Genomic DNA, 6,000 nt, shown 5'->3' with positions numbered 1-6,000 from the left:
CACTGCTGCGTCATGTATATACTGTACAGAGCCTTCACTGCTGTGTCATGTATATACTGTACAGTACAGAGCCTTCACTGCTGCGTCATGTATATACTGTAGGCTATACTGTACAGTGGTGTCAGGTTCTCTCTGGGCTGCTGTCACATCAATCTAGAGAGAGAACCGCAGTGCTGAAGGGAGAGAGGAGAGAGAAAGAAAGAGAGAAAGGGGTGAGAGAGAGAGCGAGGGGAACAAAGAATGGATTCTGTGGAGCTCAGAGGTTCAGATACCAGCTAGGAACCTACAGGAATGAGACTGGAGCAGGAGAAGGAGGGTAAAGATCTCTAGGGTGACATGGGTACAAATATGACACTGCTACCTGGGAATAAATACCTGGGAAACAATATGAAATTCCTAACAATATGATGCGTTACAGCTCCCAGGCTAAAGACTCGTCTGAGTGGACTCAGTGGACACTTCCATGCACCTCAAACGATTGGGATTGTTCTGTCTTTCTATTTTCTCTTTGCCTCTGTATTTCCCGACACTCAGTCACTCACTAAATCCTGTTGAACTTGATTGTGTTACAAGATCTGCCACTCAGGTAGATTACAAGCTTAAAGGCATTAGAAATGTCAGATCAAGAGTTGCAGACTGTAGCTAAGTAAGTAATGAATCCCAAAGAGGTAGCAAACCACAAAGCACTATGGGAAGAACTTTTGGTCAGAAAAGACTAAGTAGAAGGAAAGGAGTAGGAGTAAGATACAGTACTATTATAAACTGTGCGGTTCGAGCCCTGAATGGCTGAAAGCCGTGGTATATCAGACCCTATACCATGGGTATGACAAAACATGTATTTTTTCTGCTCTAATTAAGTTGGTAACCAGTTTATAATAGCAATAAGTCACCTCGGGGGTTTGTGATATATGGCCAATATACCACGGCTAAGGGCTGTGTCCTAGCACTCCACATTGCGTTGTGCATAAGAACAGTCCTTAGCCGTGGTATATTGGACATATACCACACCCCTCGTGCCTTATTGCTTAATTATACTATGCCAAGATATTACATTTGACTTATCTTGTTTACATTATTCTCTATCTAATCTTTCTTGAAGGAAGTTATGAATTTAAAGTAATTCATAATAAATCCATCAGTATCTCTTAATTTCTCTGGACAGATTGGGGCATCCTAATACTGCTCCATATAGGATGAATATGTACACTGAGAGAATATACTCTATACTGAGAGTGACTACAGCGGGAATCTTCATTGCTCCTGTGCTGACTGTGAATCCTACAGGCACTGCTGCAGAGTCCTGAGCTATCCCAGTGACATCATCACTGGGTGAGGAGAGAGGGAGCATGCAGCGGTTGCAAAGTGAGCTAAAAATTATATTTTTGCTTCCTGCCTGCACCACAATGAAATGAAAAATCACTACTAGCAACAACATATCTGTGGTGTGTGGTGCGCATGTGCGCACATGTCTGTGTGTGCGTCTGTGTGTGTGTTTGTGTATACACAGCCCCAAAAACACGTGTGCTGTGATGCCTGCAATCATAGCAGTCTGAGGTAGAGGTGAAACGCTCCATGAAATATTCACTCCTGGCACACATTTGTATTATTTATTGTCGTGGGTCGGCACAGCAACAGTAGAGCCGCTTGAACCCTAAACAGACAGTCAGAGACAGCCTCACTGCCTCACTGCTGACGGAAGCAGCCTGTCAGTCTGCTCTGCAGGCAGGCACGCTGTGACTCGAATGTCTGTCTGACAGCGACTAGGTTCATATTCACTAAGCTACAGAGAAAGGTGTTTATCTATCAAGGTTTGTAAGCAACAGAACTGTGCTTATGTTCCAGTAAGGCTGAGCATTCTACTTTATAACCAGTAATGTGTGCTCTGGTATGTTCCTGATATTTAATAGGACATGACATGGTATTAATGTGTATTGTCTGGTAATGACTTAGTATAATTCAAAACAACTAGTAACTAATTAACGACCCAAAGAAACAAAACATTCATAGGCTATTAGTGTGTAACTGCAATTCTACCATGGACGTAAATACCATATCAAAATATTTCTGTGCTTCTTATCCGACCCTCTACAGGTCACCTGGGACTGGTGTGGTTAAAGGTCCACTTCTGGTGCTGCTGGCTAAATATGGAGGTGTAAGGTTTCATGCAACGCCTGCCTGAAGTTGGCACTCAACCAGAGTTGTTTTGTTCTTCCAAACTGCTATGGAGCATACCGTATCTTAACAGCTGTACAGCACTGCCTCCAGGAATGGGTTAGGGCACAGCAGCTCACATGCATGCAGCTTAACCAAGTATTAGAGAGATGCATGTTGGGTTTATCAGTTGTCATGGTGAGTAGTTAGTAAAAGAGCTGCTCCTCCACCGTTCGCTTGCTGTCAGAGAGGTGGGATATAGGGACCTCCCACCGTTGGCGACTGACCATAATGGCCATCATTTTCACCCGTTTCTACATGTAGAATCGCTTTGTACTTGGTTTTTTAAATTACATCCACCACTCTGTTCAGAGGTGGTAAGTAGTCTCGCCGGCAGACGCTCGACAATCCTACCGGTCTGTCCACGTCGTAGTAGTAAAAAACAGCACCATTTCAAGCTGTCAGTGACTAGGATGCAAATGTTTAAATTCTGAAATTTGGCATCAGAGATTTTTTAAACGTTGCTGGAAGAGCAGCAATCAAAGGGACAAGCTAAAGCAGTCAGTGTCTGCATCCTAAATGGCACCCTATTCCCTATGAAGTGCACTGCTTTTGACCATTGCCCCATAGAGCCCTGATCAAAAGTAGGGCACTAAATAGGGAATAGGGTGACATTTGGGATGTATCCAGTGACATCTTAGAATCATGGTTATTACTGTCGTGACCGCAAATCATCCTAATCTGAGAGAGCACCAAAGCCTTGGAGGATTTATCTCACTATTCCTCTACATTATGGATTAACCATGTTGTTGCAGGGTGCCTTCGAATCAAAGTGACATGTGTTGTGTAGATTCAGCTCTGTGGCGTCAGGACTGGTTCAAATAGTATTTGTGAGCGTTTGCTTGATTCTGTTTGCCTTTACTGTATGATTCCATTAGTTCTACTGCACCAGGCATATTCAACTAAGCACAGCTGAAGTATTTGAAAGACAACAAATACTATTTGAACTTAGGCCTGGTGGCGTAGAGTAGGCCTGTAGCTAGAGGGACTGATAAGCAGAGCTGTGGCTGTCTAAATCACATCTTCCTGCTATTCTAGGTTCTATTAAGCCTGAGCCAGCAGTTAGAAATACATATAAATAGGGGAACAACAATCCCAGTCTCAGGATTATCATGGGGTGAAATGATCCCACTTGGAACCCTCTCTCTCTCCTGTAATGTTCACTCTAGGTGGAATTTCAGTTTCAGGATTTATTTGGTATTGCATCTAGGAGAGATTATTTTGACTGGGAATGATTGGGGATTAGCCCACATGCAGTTTTAAGAAGTCCTTTTGGTAATAACATGTTTGTGTACAGTAACAAATGCACATATGACAGTCCAACTTTAACCAAAGTACAATTAATAAAGGCTTTATATAGCATACTTCATAAGCACAACATAAATGCTTCACAAAGAATCTATAAGTGTATGTCATACTCTATAAATGGTGGATAAACATACATAGTGCATTGTGTCACATTTGGCAATTGACCCTACAGTGGGAATGGTTATGTCACCCTTTATAAAGCTCCAAGATGGCATAGCAGTCAGACATCTTTTGTCCTCGTCTTGTTGTATATATATATATATATATATATATATATATATATATATATATATATATTTACAACTTTCTTCGCATACCTTTTTATATATATATTTTTTATTTTCCATAAACTCAACTTCAAAACACTCTCCTGCAACCCGCCTCACCAATTTATATTTAAAAAAAAGAAAGTATTATTTACCTCAAATCTGTAATCCTCCATAGAAGCTAACCAGAAGCTAGCCAGAAGCTAACCAGAAGCTAGACAGAAGCTAGACAGAAGCTAGCCAGAAGCTAGCCAGAAGCTAATCCAGAAGCTAGCCTGAAGCTAACCAGAAGCTAATCAGAAGCCAGTTAGCTTCTTTACTGGCTAATCGTTAGTATTCAGCTGACCACGGTTTGTGGTCATCAGCTATCCTTTAGCTCGAAAATCTATTGCCAGTTTTGTACGGCGCGGCTCTGACCGGAACATACCGGACCTATTTTTCTCTCCATGTCCCCGGATTTCAACTGCTAACTCTGGATATTTATACCTGGATCTCGCAGCTAGCTAGCTGCTATCCGTGTGACTATCGGCTTACGTCGATTCCGGAGCAAACATCAATTATTCCGGAGCTAGCCAGCTGAAGAGTTCCATCAGTCACTCCTGGGCTACAATCACCTATCCGGACCCGTTTTACTGCCAACGCGGAGCCCCACCGGGCCTTTACAACTGGACTACCGACGTTATCTGCCCGAGGGAGATATCCGGCTGGCTCCTCCGTCGCGACGTTACCTGAACGCCCATCTGCGGTCCGCTAATCGTTAGCTGTCTTATCGGCTGCTATCTGAATAGACCTATCTGACCATTTTTTTTTCTTTTTTCTTGGGCTTCTATAACTATATCTATTAATTTTTTTTTGCGAATTGGATTGATCCCCTCTACCACACGGAACCCCACTAATCCTACCGACGGAAACACACGAGGTGGCTAAAAACAGACCTCCATCCTATGCTAGCTTGCTACCAATGGCCCGGCTAGCTGTCTGAATCGCCGTGACCCCAACCAACCTCACTACTCACTGGACCCTTTTGATCACTCGACTAAGCATGCCTCTCCTTAATGTCAATATGCCTTGTCCATTGCAGTTCTGGTTAGTGTTTATTGGCTTATTTCACTGTAGAGCCTCTAGTCCTGCTCACTATACCTTATCCAACCTATTAGTTCCACCACCCACACATGCGATGACATCTCCTGGTTTCAATGATGTTTCTAGAGACAATATCTCTCTCATCATCACTCAATACCTAGGTTTACCTACACTGTATTTACATCCTACCATACCTTTGTCTGTACATTATACCTTGAAGCTATTTTATCGCCCCCAGAAACCTCCTTTTACTCTCTGTTCTAGACGTTCTAGACGACCAATTCTTATTGCTTTTAGCCGTACCCTTATCCTACTCCTCCTCTGTTCCTCTGGCGATGTAGAGGTGAATCCAGCCCCTGCAGTGCCTAGCTCCACTCCTATTCCCCAGGCGCTCTCTTTTGATGACTTCTGTAACCGTAAATTTTCATCCCAAACTACAACATTTTCAGACAAGATAGAACTGCCAAAGGGGGCGGTGTTGCAATCTACTGCAAAGATAGCCTGCAGAGTTCTGTCCTACTATCCAGGTCTGTACCCAAACAATTTGAACTTCTACTTTTAAAAATCCACCTCTCTAAAAACAATTCTCTCACCATTGCCGCCTGCTATAGACCACCCTCTGCCCCCAGCTGTGCTCTGGACACCATATGTGAACTGATTTCCCCATCTATCTTCAGAGCTCGTGCTGTTAGGTGACCTAAACTGGGACATGCTTAACACCCCAGCCATCCTACAATCTAAGCTTGATGCCCTCAATCTCACACAAATGATCAATGAACCTACCAGGTACCTCCCCAAAGCCTTAAACACGGGCACCCTCATAGATATCATCCTAACCAACGTGCCCTCTAAATACACCTCTGCTGTCTTCAACCAAGATCTCAGCGATCACTGCCTCATTGCCTGCATCCGTAATGGGTCAGCGGTCAAACGACCTCCACTCATCACTATCAAACACTCCCTGAAACACTTCAGCGAGCAGGCCTTTCAAATCGACATGGCCGGGGTATCCTGGAAGGATATTGATCTCATCCCGTCAGTAGAGGATGCCTGGTTATTCTTTAAAAATGCCTTCCTCACCATCTTAAATAAGCATTCCCCATTCAAGAAATTTAGAACCAGGAACAGATAT

Source organism: Oncorhynchus tshawytscha, linkage group LG04, assembly GCF_018296145.1.
Source record: "Oncorhynchus tshawytscha isolate Ot180627B linkage group LG04, Otsh_v2.0, whole genome shotgun sequence".
In the NCBI taxonomy this organism is placed as follows: domain Eukaryota; kingdom Metazoa; phylum Chordata; class Actinopteri; order Salmoniformes; family Salmonidae; genus Oncorhynchus; species Oncorhynchus tshawytscha.
Note: the sequence above shows the minus strand (reverse complement) of the source record.